A 22085-nucleotide genomic window follows, 5' to 3' on the forward strand; every position below is an offset into this window, starting at 1 on the left:
TGTAAAAATTTTCAATCTTTTTACAAACATAAAACTATCCCATGCAACACATTCCATATTCCAAGTGTTTATAACCCTTATTTTGCTTGCTCGCTCTAGTTTATAGTTTATTTGTACCGTCACAACCAGTAATTTGTCAACCTGATGCTGTCCTAAATTGGCTACCTTATTTTTTGAGATTACAAATGAAGACATTATCCAAAAAAAAAAAAGAAAAAAGCTTGCACTTGTCCATTTAATAAATTGTAAACCTTTCCAATCTTTTTACAAACATAAAATTATCCCAGGCAACTCATTATATATTCCAAGTGTTCTGAAGGCATACTGTAGGCTTTGCCGAGAAACAAATCGAAAATGAAACCTACTATTAAGAGAAAATATCCAGTCATTGCATTCGTGCATTATACGGGTATGTGGCAGGTCGCGCTGGTGCACCTAGGAGAAGCACACAAGAGAGTCATTTTGAAACATCAAGATAAATAAAATTGTGACTTGAAACACAATACTTTCTTTACTGAGGTGAATATCTCTGTTCTGAGACAGTCAGACAGCCTAGAATGCGCGCAAAGAGCGCTCCCTCATAATCATTATAGCTGTCTCTCACTTCAATTCATTGCGATCTCACGACGTTCCGTTAATAAGCTCTACACTGCACAATGAATCTCTTATTTATTTCGTATCTACACTTTGTTATAATGAGATGATTCCCGAACTTGCAGAACTTGACAAAAACTCTGCATTTTGATCGGTAAGTGGTTTCTAACTTAAACACTTCTGGTCACTGCGTTCAAGAAATCAGCGCACATGTCTGTGAATGGCTACATTGCTCAACGCTGCAAATATGTTTCGCCAATATCAGATGGGGGACCCTGATTCCCTGGGGCCCTAAGCGGCCACTTACCTCGCTTATTAAGTCCGCCCCTGGCCAGAACAGTGTGTATATACAGTGAGGAAAATAAGTATTTGAACACCCTGCTATTTTGCAAGTTCTCCCACTTAGAAATCATGGAGGGGTCTGAAATTGTCATCGTAGGTGCATGTCCACTGTGAGAGACATAATCTAAAAAAAAATCCAGAAATCACAATGTATGATTTTTAACTATTTATTTGTATGATACAGCTGCAAATAAGTATTTGAACACCTGAGAAAATCAATGTTAATATTTGGTACAGTAGCCTTTGTTTGCAATTACAGAGGTCAAACGTTTCCTGTAGTTTTCACCAGGTTTGCACACACTGCAGGAGGGATTTTGGCCCACTCCTCCACACAGATCTTCTCTAGATCAGTCAGGTTTCTGGCCTGTCGCTGAGAAACACGGAGTTTGAGCTCCTCAAAGATTCTCTATTGGGTTTAGGTCAGGAGACTGGCTAGGCCACGCCAGAACCTTGATATGCTTCTTACAGAGCCACTCCTTGGTTATCCTGGCTGTGTGCTTGGTCATTGTCATGTTGGAAGACCCAGCCTCGACCCATCTTCAATGCTCTAACTGAGGGAAGGAGGTTGTTCCCCAAAATCTCGCAATACATGGCCCTGGTCATCCTCTCCTTAATACAGTGCAGTCGCCCTGTCCCATGTGCAGAAAAACACCCCAAAGCATGATGCTACCACCCCATGCTTCACAGTAGGGATGGTGTTCTTGGGATGGTACTCATCATTCTTCTTCCTCCAAACACGTTTAGTGGAATTATGACCAAAAGTTCTATTTTGGTCTCATCTGATCACATGACTTTCTCCCGTGACTCCTCTGGATCATCCAAATGGTCATTGGCAAACTTAAGTCGGGCCTGGACATGTGCTGGTTTAAGCAGGGGAACCTTCCGTGCCATGCATGATTTCAAACCATGACGTCTTAGTGTATTACCAACAGTAACCTTGGAAATGGTGGTCCCAGCTCTTTTCAGGTCATTGACCAGCTCCTCCCGTGTAGTTCTGGGCTGATTTCTCACCTTTCTTAGGATCATTGAGACCCCACGAGGTGAGATCTTGCATGGAGCCCCAGTCCGAGGGAGATTGACAGTCATGTTTAGCTTCTTCCATTTTCTAATGATTGCTCCAACAGTGGACCTTTTTCACCAAGCTGCTTGGCAATTTCCCGTAGCCCTTTCCAGCCTTGTGGAGGTGTACAATTTTGTCTCTAGTGTCTTTGGACAGCTCTTTGGTCTTGGCCATGTTAGTAGTTGGATTCTTACTGATTGTATGGGGTGGACAGGTGTCTTTATGCAGCTAACGACCTCAAACAGGTGCATCTAATTTAGGATAATAAATGGAGTGGAGGTGGACATTTTAAAGGCAGACTAACAGGTCTTTGAGGGTCAGAATTCTAGCTGATAGACAGGTGTTCACATACTTATTTGCAGCTGTATCATACAAATAAATAGTTAAAAAATCATACATTGTGATTTCTGGATTTTTTTTTTTAGATTATGTCTCTCACAGTGGACATGCACCTAAGATGACAATTTCAGACCCCTCCATGATTTCTAAGTGGGAGAACTTGCAAAATAGCAGGGTGTTCAAATACTTATTTTCCTCACTGTATATATACAGGTGCTGGTCATATAATTAGAATATCATCAAAAACTTGATTTATTTCACTAATTCCATTCAAAAAGTGAAACTTGTATATTATATTCATTCATTACACACAGACTGATATATTTCAAATGTTTATTTCTTTTAATTTTGATGATTAGAGCTTACAGCTCATGAAAGTCAAAAATCAGTATCTCAAAATATTAGAATATTACTTAAGACCAATACAAAGAAAGGATTTTTAGAAATCTTGGCCAACTGAAAAGTATGAAAATGAAAAGTATGAGCATGTACAGCACTCAATACTTATTTGGGGCTCCTTTTGCCTGAATTACTGCAGCAATGCGGCGTGGCATGGAGTCGGTCAGTCTGTGGCACTGCTCAGGTGTTATGAGAGCCCAGGTTGCTCTGATAGTGGCCTTCAGCTCATCTGCATTGTTGGGTCTGGTGTCTCTCATCTTCCTCTTGACAATACCCCATAGATTCTCTATGGGGTTCAGGTCAGGCGAGTTTGCTGGCCAATCAAGCACAGTAACACTATGGTCATTGAACCAGCTTTTGGTACCTTTGGCAGTGTGGGCAGGTGCCAAGTCCTGCTGGAAAATGAAATCAGCATCTCCATAAAGCTTGTCAACAGAAGGAAGCATGAAATGCTCTAAAATTTCCTGGCAGATGGCTGCGTTGACTGTGGACATCAGAAAACACAGTGGACCAACACCAGCAGATGACATGGCAGCCCAAATCATCACAGACTGTGGAAACTTAACACTGGACTTCAAGCTACATGGATTCTGTGCCTCTCCACTCTTCCTCCAGACTCTGGGACCTTGATTTCCAAATGAAATGTAAAATTTACTTTCATCTGAAAAGAGGACTTTGGACTACTGAGCAACAGTCCAGTTCTTTTTCTCCACAGCCCAGGTAAGATGCTTCTGACGTTGTCTCTGGTTCAGAAGTGGCTTGGTAGCCCTTTTCCTGAAGACGTCTGAGCATGGTGACTCTTGATGCACTGACTCCAGCTTCAGTTCTCCCCTTGTGAAGCTCTCCCAAGTGTTTGAATCGGCTTTGCTTGACTGTATTCTCAAGCTTGCGGTCATCCCTGTTGCTTGTGCACCTTTTCCTACCCAAATTCTTCCTTCCAGTCAACTTTGCATGTAATATGCTTTGATACAGCACTCTGTAAACAGCCACACCTTTCAGTAATGACCTTCTGTGACTTACCCTCTTTGTGGAGGGTGTCAATGTTCGTCTTCTGGATCATTGCCAAGTCAGCAGTTTTCTCCAGTATTGTGGTTTCAAAGAACAAGAGATACCTGGAATTTATACTGTAGGGATGGTCATTTATTCAAACTCAAATGTAAATATTCTAATATTTTGAGATACTGATTTTTGACTTTCATGAGCTGTAAGCTTTAATCATCAAAATTAAAAGAAATAAACATTTGAAATATATCAGTCTGTGTGTAATGAATTAATATAATATACAAATTTCACCTTTTGAATGGAATTAGTGAAATAAATCAACTTTTTGATGATATTCTAATTATATGACAAGCACCTGTATATATATATATATATACACATACAGTGGGTACGGAAAGTATTCAGACCCCCTTAAATTTTTCACTATTTGTTATATTGCAGCCATTTGCTAAATCCATTTGTTCATTTTTTTTCCTCATTAATGTACACACAGCACCCCATATTGACAGAAAAACACAGAATTCTTGACATTTTTGCAGATTTATTAAAAAAGAAAAACTGAAATATCACATGGTCCTAAATATTCAGACCCTTTGCTGTGACACTCATATATTTAACTCTGCTGTCCATTTCTTCTGATCATCCTTGAGATGGTTCTACACCTTCATTTGAGTCCAGCTGTGTTTGATTATACTGATTGGACTTGATTAGGAAAGCCACACACCTGTCTATATAAGACCTTACAGCTCACAGTGCATGTCAGAGCAAATGAGAATCATGAGGTCAAAGGAACTGCCTGAAGTGCTCAGAGACAGAATTGTGGCAAGGCACAGATCTGGCCAAGGTTACAAAAAAAATTCTGCTGCACTTAAGGTTCCTAAGAGCACAGTGGCCTCCATAATCCTTAAATGGAAGACATTTGGGACGACCAGAACCCTTCCTAGAGCTGGCCGTCCGGCCAAACTGAGCTATCGGGGGAGAAGAGCCTTGGTGAGAGAGGTAAAGAACCCAAAGATCACTGTGGCTGAGCTCCAGAGATGCAGTCAGGAGATGGGAAAAAGTTGTAGAAAGTCAACCATCACTGCAGCCCTCCACCAGTCGGGGCTTTATGGCAGAGTGGCCCGACGGAAGCCTCTCCTCAGTGCAAGACACATGAAAGCCCGCATGGAGTTTGCTAAAAAACACCTGAAGGACTCCAAGATGGTGAGAAATAAGATTCTCTGTTCTGATGAGACCAAGATTGAACTTTTTGGCCTTAATTCTAAGCGGTATGTGTGGAGAAAACCAGGTACTGCTCATCACCTGTCCAATACAGTCCCAACAGTGAAGCATGGTGGTGGAAGCATCTTGTTGTGGGGGTGTTTTTCAGCTGCAGGGACAGGACGACTGGTTGCAATCGAGGGAAAGATGAATGCGGCCAAGTACAGGGATATCCTGGACGAAAACCTTCTCCAGAGTGCTCAGGACCTCAGACTGGGCCGAAGGTTTACCTTCCAACAAGACAATGACCCTAAGCACACAGCTAAAATAACGAAGGAGTGGCTTCACAACAACTCCGTGACTGTTCTTGAATGGCCCAGCCAGAGCCCTGACTTAAACCCAATTGAGCATCTCTGGAGAGACCTAAAAATGGCTGTCCACCAACGTTTACCATCCAACCTGACAGAACTGGAGAGGATCTGCAAGGAGGAATGGCAGAGGATCCCCAAATCCAGGTGTGAAAAACTTGTTGCATCCTTCCCAAAAAGACTCATGGCTGTATTAGATCAAAAGGGTGCTTCTACTAAATACTGAGCAAATGGGTCTGAATACGTAGGACCATGTGATATTTCAGTTTTTCTTTTTTAATAAATCTGCAAAAATGTCAACAATTCTGTGTTTTTCTGTCAATATGGGGTGCTGTGTGTACATTAATGAGGAAAAAAATTAACTTAAAGGATTTTAGCAAATGGCTGCAATATAACAAAGAGTGAAAAATTTAAGGGAGTCTGAATACTTTCCGTACCCACTGTATATATATTTGTCATGTCTGTGAGGCAAGTAATTGCTGAGTTCCGGTTCATTTTTGTGAAGCGTTCCTGTTCAGAGACTGAAACAGCAGAAAACATTTTGTTGCTATTGTGAGCACACACAAATAAAAGTAGGCCCTTTACAGTTCTGAATGCTGTATTACTCTTATCTCTTGCCATTATAAGCAAAAATGACGGCTTATTTTAAGTTATAAATAACTTAAAACACTATAATTATGAAAAAATGTGATTGTGCTGGTGCCTCCATGTCTATTGTCTTTTGTCGTGTCTTTTGTCAGATCCAGTGTAGACATGATGTTAAATCATAACATGGAAATTTGATTGCGTGATTTGTGTCACCACGACATAACACATACTTACAGTGTGTGTTTGAAAAAAAAAGATTTAATCGTCCTCTGCTTTTTTCTGGGGTGCATTTTACCCCAGACCGCCAAAGAGCAAAGAAGTGAATGAATGAAAGAAATTGCGAGAGAAACAGGAGATTTGATGCTCATGGCAGACGTGCCCAAGAGATGATTCACCTTGTGATTGGTTGAATGTTAGTTCACTCAAATCTAAGTAACAAATCAGAGAACATGGGCGGAAATATTGGCGGTGGGTCAAAAAAAGTGTGGGGGACAGAATTGCCTGTTTCTAGCAGTGTGGGCTGCTACGCCCCTGATTGTGTTATGCTTGAAGTGTTTTATATCTATAGATTTTATTTTAGGCAAGTCGTGATTTGAGAAGGCTAAATTGATCAAACATAGGCTATGATCCACTCACTGCCTGCTGCTAGCTGCTTGGTTGTTATTTAAAAAAAAAACAACAACTTGAAATTAACAAACAAAAAATGTTCCAAACATATTTCTAAATTAACTTAATAAAGAAATGAAAAGAATTATAACAACTTTGCCATTAAAAACAAAACTGAACTGTCTGAATGGCTGCAACAACAGCTGTGTAATGCGGAGAGAGAGAGAGAGAGAAAAGACTCAGGCTCCATTTGGACTCGGGCCGAGAATTCTGACAAGTTGTTGGACAAGGGCCAGGCTAGGGTCTGAGTGTCTCGGGCCAGGGCCGAGCCAGGGTTTAGGGCCCGAGCACTGCAGTGCGAGGACCCTCTTGAAATTGCTCTGTTTCTTTTTCTTCTTCTTCTTCTTCTTCTTCTCCAAAATGAATCATGGTTTTGAGGGCCTACACATGCTCAAAAAATGCTCATGAAACTTGATGCTCATGAAACTTTGCACAAACAACAGAAGTAGCGAAAAATTACGTCTGATATGTGTTTCAGAAGTGGATATGGCAAAAATGGCTTGATGGAATCATCTTTCACGTCCACTGAAGTGCCCCTCCCACTAGGTTTCACGTGCATGTACAAAAATGAGCACACACATGTAAAGACCATTTCACACTGAGCCCGATGCGAAAAAGCGAAGCAAATCGCAGACGAACAGTGCTTTCACACTGAGCGCAAAACGATTGATCGCCTTCTGCTAAATTATGTTTTATTAACAAAGTTCGGGAGGAGCACATTCAGATAATTAACTCAGCCGATTCATCATCAGCCATCACACCGTCTATCCTATCAGCTTGAGAGAGAGAACCTCTATAAATAGCTAAACCATCTTACCTTCATTCTCTTTACAGTCTTTCAGCATTCGGTTCACTCCTTTTGCCACTTTTATCACAGACCCAATTTTTTCCCATCCAACGACGAAACCAATCCTCCGCCGCAATTTGCCGGCCCCAGGATCACTCCTTCTCCACGAGACACAGCCACCAAGCACCAGGCTTCATCGTGACCTACTCTGCTCTGACCTGCTCGACCAGCCACATGCTTTCCACATCGCCGGGCCTCCACTGGCGACACTTCCAACTTCCCCAGCATCCCCGTATCATTCTGCCTTACCAACAATTCCTCAGATCGGAAAGTGGACAGTATTTAAGCCCGAGGCAAACGCTGATTAATTCTGATACACCGTTCTCGCGGAGGGTTAACAAAGCAGATTTGTACGATCTATTCGTCACCCTGCAAATCAGCCAACCTCACTCCTAAATCCACTCCAGGCGCCAAGGCAGCCAATAGATCAAGCAAAGTCCTGAACTCACCTCGCTTGACCCCGCCATCGTGCCACACTAGACCCGGCTCTCCGCGAGCGTCGGGTCGCAGCAGCAGGCCTTCAATGAGCCTAGGCCGCGTCCCAGTTCTCCAATACCTATAAAAAAGTATCTTAGAGCAAAATCCAAAACCCAACAGGAAGTAAGCTCTTTTTAATTTTCGCTGCAAATTTTGTGTCATTTTTGCCGTGTTGTATCTAAAGTAATCTAAAGCTATTTGTGATGTTAAATTGCGAAGATCTTGAGTTTTCATTGAAGGGCGTGTCCACGGCGGCCTGACAAATTTCAATGTTTCACCATGAAACAGGAAGTTGTTATAACTCATACAATGTCCAATCTGTCCCAAACTTCAGTTGTTTGATAAGACTCCTGACCTGAAGAGATCTACATGCCCATATTCAGTTACAGTCATAGCGCCACCGACTGGCAAAAGGAAGTGACATGTTTTATGCTTTATCGAACTACTCCTATTGATTTAATCACATCAACATTATATTTTGTCTAATCTAAAGGCCTTTGTGATGGTATATTGCAAAGATTATTTTTAAATTATATTTTATACTTTAATTATAATATAATATTATAATATTATTAATAATAATAGTAGTGGCTTGACGAAGTTTGATGTTTGCCATGGGAATAGAAGTTGTTGTACACATCTAAAGACCAATATTCTGTTACAATCATAGCGCCACCTTTTGGCAACAGGAAATTACTTATTTTACACTAACTTAAACATGTAAAGTCAAATCTGCACCAAACTTCACGTGTTTGAAAAGAGTCCTGGCCCGAACACATCTACATGACAATACAGGTGCATCTCAATAAATTAGAATGTCGTGGAAAAGTTCATGTATTTCAGTAATTCAACTCAAATTGTGAAACTCGTGTATTAAATAAATTCAATGCACACAGACTGAAGTAGTTTAAGTCTTTGGTTCTTTTAATTGTGATGATTTTGGCTCACATTTAACAAAAACCCACCAATTCACTATCTCATCAAATTAGAATATAGTGACATGCCAATCAGCTAATCAACTCAAAACACCTGCAAAGGTTTCCTGAGCCTTCAAAATGGTCTCTCAGTTTGGTTTACTAGGCTACACAGTCATGGGGAAGACTGCTGATCTGACAGTTGTCCAGAAGACAATCATTGACGCCCTTCACAAGGAGGGTAAGCCACAAACATTCATTGCCAGAGAAGCTGGCTGTTCACAGAGTGCTGTATCCAAGCATGTTAACAGAAAGTTAAGTGGAAGGAAAAAGTGTGGAAGAAAAAGATTCACAACCAACCGAGAGAACCGCAGCCTTATGAGGATTGTCAAGCAAAATCGATTCAAGAATTTGGGTGAACTTCACAAGGAATGGACTGAGGCTGGGGTCAAGGCATCAAGAGCCACCACACACAGACGTGTCAAGGAATTTAGTTGTCGTGTTCCTCTTGTTAAGCCACTCCTGAACCAAAGGCAACGTCAGAGGCGTCTTACCTGGACTGAGGAGAAGAAGAACTGGACTGTTGCCCAGTGGTCCAAAGTTCTCTTTTCAGATGAGAGCACGTTTTGTATTTCATTTGGAAACCAAGGTCCTAGAGTCTGGAGGAAGGGAGGAGAAGCTCATAGCTCAAGTTGCTTGAAGTCCAGTGTTAAGTTTCCACAGTCTGTGATGATTTGGGGTGCAATGTCATCTGCTGGTGTTGGTCCATTGTGTTTTTTGAAAACCAAAGTCACTGCACCCGTTTACCAAGAGATTTTGGAGCACTTCATGCTTCCTTCTGCTGACCAGCTTTTTAAAGATGCTGATTTCATTTTCCAGCAGGATTTGGCACCTGCCCACACTGCCAAAAGCACCAAAAGCTGGTTAAATGACCATGGTGTTGGTGTGCTTGACTGGCCAGCAAACTCACCAGACCTGAACCCCATAGAGAAAATGAGAAACAAGAGACCAAAAAATGCAGATGAGCTGAAGGCCACTGTCAAAGAAACCTGGGCTTCCATACCACCTCAGCAGTGCCACAAACTGATCACCTCCATGCTACGCCGAATTGAGGCAGTAATTAAAGCCCCTACCAAGTATTGATACAGTAAATGTACATATTTTCCAGAATGCCAACAATTCCCTAAAAATGTTTTTTTTTATTGGTCTTATGAAGTATTCTAGTTTGTTGAGATAGTGAATTTTGGTGGGTTTTTGTTAAATGTGAGCCAAAATCATCACAATTAAAAGAACCAAAGACTTAAACTACTTCAGTCTGTGTGCATTGAATTTATTTAATACACGAGTTTCACAATTTGAGTTGAATTACTGAAACAAATGAACTTTTCCACGACATTCTAATTTATTGAGATGCACCTGTATTCAGTTATAATCTCAGCAGCACCTGCTGGCAACAGGAAATATTATGTTTTACATTAAACTCAAACATACCATGTTCAATCTGCACCAAACTTCACATGTTTGATAAAAGTTCTGGCCTGAAGACATCTATACACCAATGTTCAAGTTTGACACATATAATTGACTGATATATTCCTCCTATATTAACCACTTTAAAAGCATATTGCTCACCATTCACTGTTTCCCTAAAGCTAACGGGTGGTGGTGAGCCTGGGTGTGAGGACCCTTTCAATGCTGCTTGCAACTTTAATTAGGGCCAGAGCACCGGTGGTGCAAGGACCCTATTGGAATTGATCAGTTTATTATTATTATTAGGACCTGAGCACCGGTGGTGTGAGGACCCCCTTGGAATTGCTCCATTTATTATTATTATTATTATGGCAGCCATAGTGCTTAGCTCTCCAGTGTTTGTACTGTTTTTGTTAGTTTTTTCAGTTTTTTTTGTTTCTCAAACACAATATATTATATATTGAGTTTTTGCTATTTTGTACAGTGTCTGTTTTGTATATTTGTATATTATTCTTTTCATTATCTGTGTCCTGTCGCTGTCATTCTGTTGCACTGTGGAGCTTGTGTCACTATAACAAATTCCTCGTATGTGTAAACGTACCTGGCAATAAAGCTCATTCTCATTCTCATATTATCATTATTAGGGTCCAAGCACTGATGGTGCAAGGACCCTATTGGAATTGCTCAGTTTTTTCTTCTTCTTCTCCATGAAACGCATTTTTTGAGGGCCTGAATATGCTCAAAAACTCATGAAACGTTACACACGCACCAGAAGTGGCGAAAATTTACATCTGATATGGGTTTCAGAAGTGGGTGTAGCAAAATGGCTCAATTGCACCACCAATAAAATTTCAACAAAGTGCCCCTCGAGCTGTTAAACATACATGCATGAAATTTGGTAGACACATGTAGCATACCAATACCTACAAAAAAGCCTTCCTCTACAAAGTCTGAAACCCAACAGGAAGTCTGTTATTTTGAATTTTCTTGGCAGGTTTTGCCCCATTTTTGCCATTTTTAGGTGTTTTATTTAAACAAACTCCTCCTAGAAATTGAAACGGGTCAACACTAAATTTGGTCAGTGTAATCTAAAGCCCTTTGTGACGTTAATTTGTGAAGATCTTGAGTTCAGTGGTGTAGTGGTGCCTGGAGAAGTGGGTATACTCTTAATTTATGCCCCCCATTTTTTTTTATTTAAACTGCTCGGCAAAGGAAGAATGACCTGTGTCATAAACAGTGACATGTAAAACTAGTCTTGCATATTTAGTTCACTCCAAAATGGGCCAGTGATATTTGCACACTGTCACTTAACTTCTGCTGCTTGAGTAAGGATCATTATGAAAATAATATTATCCAGAGAAGAGGTGCAGATTTTGTCAGAACCTCTAGTGAATTACATGCTATTTTGTTTAGTTGTCTGTTCAGAATTGTGGGAGAATTGTGATCTCTATTTGAAACAAACAAAAAAAATGTGATTCTCAGTCATTTCAGAAGTGAGGGGGACAGAAATGTCTAATATAATAACATTTTTTGCATAATTGACAGGATTTATTATGATGAAGATTATTATTATTATTATTATTATTATTATGAAGTATTACCTCTTGCTTTTTATTGGCTGAGAAATCAAATACACTGCTGGACAATTACCACTAATTTATAATATTTTTCATGTATTTTCCTAATGACAATTTTATGATTTGTTTAGCCTATATACTACACCCCAACCCCACAGAATAAGGCAGAATATATTTTATGGCCTAGTATCTATTGCCAAGTCTAATAAATGCTATCAATTAGCCTACTTAGTTAGCACTGCATTATTCAGAATCAGATGCTTTTTTATTACCTGGAGATGCCTTGAAAAACACACATAAACCATATTGTCGCAATCATGTCAAGTTAAGTCAAGTCACCTTTATTTATATAGCACTTTTAACAATACAGATTGTGTCAAAGCAACTTCACAATTTCAAAATAGGAACATAGTGTGTCAATAATGTAAAACGACAAGATTAAACACTCAATTTTCAGTTAGAGGCATTTCATTATTGAATTCAGTGATGTCATCGTCCAGCTCAGGGCTGCGTTTCTCAAAAGCATCATAAGCTTAAGTTGATCATAAAATCGATCGCACGAATCATCTTAGATTTGCAGACCGTATCCCAAAACCATCGTAACTTAAGTAGTACTTGAAAATCTTCGTAGATCTACGAGTGCTCTGGAGTAAACGTAAATCCCTACGTGCATCGTAAGAGGACAGAATTATGAGGTCACCTGCAGGACAGTAGTCAGATTACACCTTTAACTTTATTCAAGTGCAATGTGATTATAATTAAAGCTTTTGATTGTACTTTATTGCACTTTATTACTCTTTTTTTAAATTTTTAAATGAATTTATAAATGAAATAATTAAAAATGGCAGAAAACAAAAAATTTAAATTAAATGACTGGGGGAAAAAAACAAATAAAAGAAATAATGTAGGAAATACGCTTCAAATACACTTTGGAAACACTTAATTTCTAGCGATTATCGTCGATTTGATTGCACAGATACTATTTAAACTAAACTAAGCTAGGCGGTCCGTGTACTTTTGCGTCCATTCGTTTTTCGTTTTTTAACCCAGAAATGAAATACGGAAAATGCGGTTTCTTCTATAAAGGTTCGAACTCTGATGAATAGAATAAGCAGGAACAAACTAATTTTCATTATTCAAAATTCCTATTTCATTCAAAATCGTAAAAATGATATAAAGCTTTTTTTTTTTTTTTTTTGTAATGTATGTAAATGCTAAGTTTAATTTCTACCTTTTTTGAGTGTTTCTATACAGACGCACCCTCTCACGCTACTGACGTAGCTACCATAACCGCTTTATAAAAACCTTTAGCTTCGATATTTTTATGATCTTAATAATTTTTCATGCCTTAAATCATGTATGAAATACACATTAGATAGCCCATTTCTTTGCAAATAACTGTATCCTGGACAAGTTCTACAGGAGAGGGAACGAAACGAAAGCAAGAGAAGGTTATAGTTAAAGCAAAGACAACCCAGCTAACATAAGACCAGCGGGCCACTGGCAGCCCACTGGTAGCAGAGTCGGCGGCCAACCGGCGGACGCCACCCGCGGTTCACCGGCGTTTTGTTCATCGTTATTCCAGCGGACCACCAGCGGCAGCCACCGCTTTTCCGACAGCAGTCCGCTGACGAGCCGCTGTTCATAATTACTGTTTGCTGGCGGTCCACGGTCGGTCCGTGGTTCATAATCAGTTCGATTACGCTAACCAAAATATCCTTGCACACAATAATGGATCAAAAACAATGTACAATGATAATTGCAAATTTATTTTCATAGATTAAACATACAAATGCATACAGTATATTTATCAGATAGTTTTATCCAATGTGACTTTCAAATAGAAGCATTCAGTTCACATATGTCCATACAAAAGTCAACCACAAAATTAACCATGGTTTAACTATGATTGTTGTAGAAAATTCACAGTAACTACCATAACCATGGTCTTACTACAGCATAGTAGTAAACCTATAGTAACTACAAACTTCACCATGGTTTCAAAAATTATGGTTACCACAGTTTTACTCCAGCATTACTAAAATATTACTATTGTAGAACCATGATATCAAAACCTTAGTTTGAGGAAAAACTAAAAAACCCTGATTACTACAGTTATGATTACTAGTTTTACCATAGTAAAAACATGGTTGACTGTTGTAAGGGTACACCGCTTTTCACAATCAAAGCAGCTTTAGAAAATTTCAAGGTTTCAAAAAAAAAAATCCCATCAACAGCCTGAGGTGACTGTGACTCAATGGGGAGCATCTTCTGGCAACAAATTAATGTCTATATGTCAATAACTCTAAGATAATACAAGTTATGTGTTCAAAGTCATGTTCAGTTAAACAGACAACCATTAAATGGTAAGTTTGGTGAATTTAAATCCACTTTATACTGTCACAAAGTCTGTAATATGTAAATAAACAATACTCGGATAATGCTAAATATTATTTGGCTGACAAATAAATGGGTATATCTCATGGAACTCAGAGAAAGATTAAACATTGTTCGTTCACATATATTACCATCATAGTAATAATACAAAGTGGGTTGAAAATCACTCGATGTATGCTTTAAGGCAATGATTACAATACATAGCATTTGTCAGGTTGGTATGTTCATCTATAGTTGCCATTAGTGTTGTCAAAAGACCCGGTACTTCGGTACCAAGTCGGTACTAAAAAAATGAAAACGTCACGGTACCAGGTTTTTGTAAGTACCGGTGGTACCGAGTACCCGGTCAACCCGGTTCTTGACGTGTACGGACCTATGATTTCCGCGATGCAGAAAACACAGACGGAATCTCGGAATCCAGTTATAAAAACGGAATTTACAGTTTAGCATGGAATGTCACAGAATTTGTCAAAGTTTGGATGAATTAATCAAAAGTAGGTCATTACACTTAAATTAAATCGCGACATGGATTAGTATCTGTAAATATTAAGCCGCAAAAGTCGATTCAGATATGAATCTTGCATGTTCTGCAAGCCTCTGTTTGAATTAATGAATGAATGGCAGAGACGCGTTTTTTTTTTTTTTTTACTACATGAAGCGCGTGACACTCGCCGTGATTTCAGCATCTGCCGTCTCAATGAGGACAAAAATACATAAACAACGTCTCCAGAACAGCTCTGAGAGTCACTTCACGAGCATTTTACCGTTTCATTTGAGTAAAACCAGCGTCATATCATAAGCACTGTTGCCAACTCCCGCGAGACAAATAAGCAACCGCAGCTTCAAAAACAAGCCCAAAACAAGCCCAATATTTTTTTGATGATTTATTATCATCATTATTTATTATCAATTATTTATTACCAATAAATGAGCCTGCAACATATTAAACTGAAACCACTCTTTTATCTGAAAAGCAAAAACAAAGCTATTTTACAAAAATTAACAAACTGCAACAAAAGTGGGAACAAAACTCGTCTCCAGTCACCTGTGAGCAGAATTGGAGAGATGGAAAAGGAGAAAAGCACAAGAGCTTCAAAGGGGAGCTGTAACATAGCCACATATTTATAGCATAAAATATATATAGTGGTCATTCTATGGAAATGTCAATTTTTCTGTCCCTAGCCTTTACAGAAATATTACACTTGAAAAACACTTGGTTACAATTTTTTTAAATATATTTTAAAATGAAACAATGTGTTATTTGAACAATTACACCTACTTGAGGCATCAATGTGGCAATATTTGTTTTTAATTAATTATAAAGAATTCCAAGCACCACAAAACTGCTCGTCCCCAGAGCCATATACAGAGGGAAAGTGCTGTATTTTGAGATCAAAAACAGGTTTTTCTTCCATTTAAAATAAAATAATGTATACATAACTATCAAATAAATGACATAAAAAAACAAAATGCCACATAAATAGATAGAATAGAATAGAATAAATAGAATAATAAATATTATAGAAAAAATATAAAATATTATATTCAATTATAATATATATTATATTAAAAAGAAAATATTATATAATAATATTTAAAAATATGATAAAAAGATAAAAATCATTAAGCTGTCATTTATGTGTATTCGTGAAGTCAAAAGGTAATCTAATAATGTGGTTTAAATGTTAAAAAAAAGAAATACATTTTAAGACATCTTGCTATACCAGACTATTCGAACCAAATGTATTTACTCAGAATTAGGATATGGCTACTTGTTTTTTATTACAGCCCGTGATAATTAATACATTACAAAACATTGTAAAACTTAGGCTAAAAGAAAGTCATCCCACTCCTCTAAGTCTACATCACAGCGTCACACGCCTTCTTTTTGAATGTGATTTTTCTCCAATGAGGGACGGAACATATGGCAAATTACGCTACAGCACTTATATTATTGTTGGCTATTAACTGCGAGCAGACAGAGTGTCAATCAATGCATTGGAGAATACAGGCGAACATAAATAAAGAAAACGAAGTTGCTTGTCAGATTTCCCTAACAAGCGACCATATTTTTTAAAATAAGCCCAAAAAACCGCAACCCGCGACCAGGGATTTTTCCCCGCAACTTTACAAAAAAAGAAGCCCAAAGTCGCGTATAATACGCGGACTTGGCAACTGTGATCATAAGCTACACACAGAAATGTAAAGGTAGGCCTATTCACGGCAACTCGTCAAAATAAAAGTTTATCTTAAAGACATTGTGCCAGAAATATATTACTATTATTTAGTAGAATGTATGTGATACTCTTACTACTGTTGAAAAAAAATTATATTTATTTTTAAAGAAATAATCACACAATATTTCTTCCATATTTTAATTTTAATAGTAAATCCCCTTTATTTAGCAAAAAAATAAAATGTGTTTAAATTTCATTAATTAATTAATTAATTAATTCAATTTGGGTGAAACTTTACTGTTTACTGTTTTTCATACTTTTTTTTATAAGTATAAAGAATGGCATTGATTTTTGCACATTTTATTTTTGTTTGACTTTATTATTAAAAATAATGTGTTTTTTAATTAGCATGTGGTACCGAAATTGGTACCGAGAACCGTGGATTTTGACTTGTATCGGTACCGAATACTGAAATTTTGGTACCGTGACAACACTAGTTGCCATCATCTGGGGTCTTCATGAGTGTTGACATCATCTGAAGTAACCACAAGTGAGGCTGGATCCAAGCTGTAGCAACACTGGGATGGACAACCTGAGAGATAGAAACAGGAAAACAAAAGAAGAATTAGCAGAGATGCTGTTCATATTATTTCAGACAAAAGATGATCATATGCATTTATTACTAGAGTACAAGATTATGAGTTGTTATGTGAATGCTTGGCTAAAAGATGTATTTTTAATCTAGATTTAAACAGAGAGAGTGTGTCTTGAGCCCCAAACATTATCAGAAGGCTATTTGAGAGTTTAAGAGTAAAATGCGAAAAATCTCTGCCTCCTTTACTGGACTTTGATATTCTGGGTACTGTCAATAGTCCAGAGTTTTGTGACATTATTTAGCTTACTTTGCTATAATTTGGTTAAATCACAATCTGATTTTATTCTATATCCCTTAGTAAGCATATAATTTGTCCTCAGTATTCAGGGAACAGACACAGTCTACACTCTAAAAAGTAGTTTTATAGTCCATTCAAATAAAATGTTTTAATTGGTCAAACATTTAGAAGACTACAGCAAGTTATGTCATTTAAAATTTAACACTTTACTCCATGTGTTTCATATGTTACCTCAACTAAGATTTATTATTTGGGCATAATAAGAAATTGCGGGGGAACTAAAACATTTTTATAGTTTAACAAAATTATTAAAAATGATTAACTGGTGTTTATCAATCACTAAAGACACAGATCTGTAATATAACTGCAAAATTCAGTTTAAACTTTAATGAACTAAGAAAAACCTAAACAAGCTAAACACACAATTACATCTTTAAAATGAGGCAGAAGTCACAAAAAAAAAAGCAGGAGTTACAGTATATAAAATCAAGTCAAGTCATCTTTATTTATAATGCACTTTATACAATACTGATCGTGTCAAAGCAGCTTTACAGTCAAACAGGAAAATAGTTCGTTAATAATGCAAGAGGACATTAACAAGTCATTTTTCCAGTTAAAGTCAGTTAATTGATGATTCAATGAAATCATCATTCAGTTCAGCTCTCTTCCAATAGTGTCTATGCAATCAGCCAAGCGTCCCCAAATAAGCAAACCAAAGGAGACAGCGGCAAGGACTCAAATCCATCGGTGACAGAAACTGAGTAGAAAACCTTGGGAAAAACCAGGCTCAGTCGAGGGGCAGTTCTCCTCTGGCCAGACAAAACCAGCATGGCATGGTTTAATTCCAGCACAGGTCAGATTGAGCAGAGGACTTGTCTGGTTCTCGTGGTCTTGTCCCGATGGCCAACGAGGTCTTCACTGGGGATCTGTCTCTGGAGCTCATCTAGCTGACATGGTCTCCGCTGACGTTCAGGGCTGTAGAGGTCGTCTCTAGGTGCTGATCCACCATCTGATCTGGATACGGACTGGATCTGGGTGGCTATGGTGACCTCGGAATAAGAATGAAACAGACTAATATTAGCGTAGATGCCACTGAAAACAATAAAGCACATTTTAATTGTAGTAAACACTCTAAACATTTACACACATTACCTGGAATGAAAACAATAAACTCCTAGTCTTGAAGGTACACAGTATGTAGTTGCAGTGGAGCGGTCTGGTGTTTGGTGCCTTGGAAGAACTGACTGGGTTGCATCTGAAATCTTGCAGTGATGACAAAGCACCAATGAAACCTTTGGCCACACCCTGATGGAGAAAGAAAAGTACATTTTAAGTTAAAAAAAAAAAGTTAAATTATATCCACTTAACAACTCATAAAACACTTTCTAAATGTCCACTCAAAAAGTTGGATATGTTGCATGATTTTCTCGTTAAATTTAGTCTAAAAAATAACATTTATTTAGTGCAACTCACCTGACTCGTGAACTTGGCAAGATGGCAGAGCTGTTTCTCCCGCGAAGTCACTCAGGCTCGTGCACGTGCGGAATGATCTCAGTGTTGGCTGGATTTGTTTTTATTAGTTTAGTCAACATTTAGCATTCTGAATGTTGACTGGATTTGAAAATAACCATTCATTTAATATTTTTTAAAATATACTTGTGCAGACTTAATATGTCTTCTCAACTAAGCACAAGCAATAAAAAGAGTTCAAATTAAATATTTGGTAACACTTTTATTTTGATAGTTCACTTTAGACATTCTATTAACACTAAGAAACTTTGCAACTACACGTCAACTAGCAGTCATTAAGAGTATTAGTAGACTCTCTGCTTAATAACTTCTAACACTTTATTTTGATGGGTCCACAACATACTGACTATGAGAAACTTTGCAAGTATATGTCAACTTATTCTACTAACCCTAAACCTACCCTACTGAGAGTTAGTAGACATGTAGTTGCAAATTAATGAGAATTAGTTGACACGTAGTTACAAAGTTACTTATATTTAGTAGAATGTCTAAAGTGGGCTATCAAAATAAAGTGTAACCAAATATTTTTGCCCTTTCAACATTTTGTTAATTGGATTTTTTACAGTGTACATATGCTGCAGTATTATTGAAGTGGGAGGAACATCACACAACTGTTGAAAAGTCTGGGATCAGCAGGATTTTTACATCTTTGAAAGACGTCTCTTATACTCACAACTCAAAAAACCGTTAAAACAATAACATTGTGAAATGATATTACAATTCAAGAGAACTGTTTTTTTTTATTATTATTTGAATATGTTAAAATTGTAATGTATTGCTGTGATCAAAGCTGAATTTAACATCATTACTCCAGTCTTCAGTGTCACATGATCCTTCAAAAATAAATCTGATTTGCTGCTCAAGAAACATTTCTGATTATTAACAATATATAAAAAAGATGTGCTGATAAACATTTTAAACTTCGTAAACTTTTTTTTTCTTCTCAGGATTCATTGTTAAATAGACTCCAGACCTTTAAATGGTATTGTACAATACTGTTCTAAAGTTTACAGTCAGTGAGGTTTTGTAATAAATTCATTTTTATTCAGCAAGGATGCATTAAATTGATGAGAAGTGAGAGTAAATATTTTTGTTTAAAAAAAACACTGTTCATTTTAAACTTTGTTCATTAAGGAATCCTGAATAATACACACAAAACACAAAACAAAATACGAATCAGGAATATTTCCTGAGCAGCAAATCAGCATATTAGAATGATTTCTGAATAATCATCATGTAAAACTGAAGAGTAATGATGCTGAAAATTCATCTTTGATCACAGAAATAAAATACATTTTAACATCACTTACTCGTGTTTGGATGTCAAAACCTTCTTAAAATAACTTTAATAAAGAATTGTTAAAGATGCATGGTGATATGCATTTTTTCACTACATATTTGCATATATGAAGTGATTTAAAGAGCTTTCTCATGCAGCTTAACGTTACCTATGTTTCCCACATCTCTGTCAGCAGCTTCCTTCAGAAATTTAGATATCTTGGAGCTTCTCTTCTGTTGTAGAAGTGTTACTCCTGAAACCACAGAACAATTTTTATCAATAATTGTTTGCCATTAAATATCAAATCACGTTTTAACTAGATTCAGTTAATACATGCTCCTTTAAGTGACGTCACCGATTAACAGTAAAGTTACAGCACATATTTTAGGCTAAATAAATTCGTCTAATTCCAATAACCTATTGACAAAACCTTTACAAAGCTATTAAAATCTCCCAACTACACATAAATGTGAGATGAAAAGTCAAAACTTTTATAAACCGGAGCTCAATATACAGAGTTAGCATACATCGTCTGAAAACAGTTGAGATGCTAACGGACTTTTTCGAAGACACTAAACCGTCTTTATGAAGTAAAAATTCAACAGAAGCGTATCAATTACAAGAAAGAAAAGTGTCAGGAACAGTTGTATGTAATATTTGTGTGATTTTAGGGACTAAACTCACCTGAAAACGGTGAAAACAGCAGCAAGAGACGCAGTGTTGCAGCTGTCAGTTGGAGAGTTGCCGCCCCGTTTCCATGGTAACTCCCTCGCTGCAGCATTTGAAAGAGACTCAGAGCGCGCGTCCATCAAATCATGTCACAGTCATGCAGCATTTAAATAAACATAAACAACAACAAAAAAAAAATTATGTAATTTTGAATTTTAATCGTTTTGTAGTTATATGACCCATTCATACATAGGTGTTAACTGTAACCCGCACGTGATAGTGGGACAAATTAGCACTTTTATTTTTATTTAATTTTTATTCATTTATTTTTTGCTATTTTTTTTATTAGATTTTGTATTGTTGTTTTTACGATCATTCAAACTATTTATTTCGTTTAAAAATGTGCTTGCAGTTTTTATACTAAACTTTTGTTAATAATTATAACTCTCACTAGTTTTATTCAGTGCTTCAGATTCCTTTTAACTGTAAAAATGTAATGTAAAACATAAATATATATGTATAATTTATAAAACAAAGATGTCATGTAAGAGCTCAGTAGAAACACGGGACAGAACCGCTTGCCACTGGTGCACCGACAGAGGCCCAGCCGCGGCAAACCGCTGGTCGCGTGCCACCCAAAAAACGCCGGCTGACCGACAGCGTTTTTAGATTGTTCTGCTCGCCGATGGTGTGCCGACGGTGGTCCGACCGTATTAAGCCGCTGAATTTGTGCCACCCAAAAAACGCTGGTGGAAAGCCATTGTTTGCTGGGATTTTGCTATCTGGGAAGGGACTTTGGTTAATGCTAGAAATAGGATAACTGACATTTTATGTTGATTTCCTGAGTGGCCATGCTTTTAGTTCAGTTCAGTTCAATTTTATTTATATAGCACATTTAAAAAAACAACCATGCTGGACCAAAGTGCTCAATTCCGGAAAACTCACACAAGACAAATACGGTAAAAACGTCACAATGTCTCAGCTCAACTCAAAATAAAAGCCAAAGAATACAGGTGTGTCTTAAGTAATGACTTAAAAATTCCAACAGTCTTAGCAGTTCTTATGTGAACTATTCCACAAATTAGGTGCCACCAGTGAAAAAGTGGGGCCCCCGAGGGGGAAACGTGATTTCTACCGAGGGGAACGCCCTGCATTAGAGGTCTGCGCGGGACTGTTTTTTAAGTCCCGCTCCCGCTAGGTTATCCCGCACCCACCCGCTCCCGCGATATACTCTTTGTTCACCCGCTATCCGCTTTGAATAATTTTCTTCCCGACCCGACCGTTCCCGCTAAATTTA

At 37.7% G+C, this 22085-nt stretch overlaps 1 protein-coding gene and 2 long non-coding RNA genes across 3 annotated transcripts in view; 1 reads left to right on the top strand and 2 right to left on the bottom strand.

The window, feature by feature from the left end:
* Positions 1–22085, top strand: part of nyap2b (neuronal tyrosine-phosphorylated phosphoinositide-3-kinase adaptor 2b) — a 66849-nt gene that overhangs the window by 39757 nt on the left and 5007 nt on the right. The window lies entirely within an intron of this gene.
* Positions 15875–20866, bottom strand: LOC131550753 (uncharacterized). Its single transcript, XR_009273624.1, has 3 exons — positions 20804–20866; positions 20289–20372; positions 15875–17009 (listed from the first exon to the last, which is right to left on the bottom strand). It is a non-coding gene; the product is annotated as an uncharacterized LOC131550753 (long non-coding RNA).
* On the bottom strand, positions 17797–18871 carry LOC131550761 (uncharacterized). The gene is made up of 3 exons (XR_009273625.1): positions 18784–18871; positions 18463–18615; positions 17797–18359 (listed from the first exon to the last, which is right to left on the bottom strand). It is a non-coding gene; the product is annotated as an uncharacterized LOC131550761 (long non-coding RNA).

This window comes from Onychostoma macrolepis, chromosome 02, assembly GCF_012432095.1.
Source record: "Onychostoma macrolepis isolate SWU-2019 chromosome 02, ASM1243209v1, whole genome shotgun sequence".
In the NCBI taxonomy this organism is placed as follows: domain Eukaryota; kingdom Metazoa; phylum Chordata; class Actinopteri; order Cypriniformes; family Cyprinidae; genus Onychostoma; species Onychostoma macrolepis.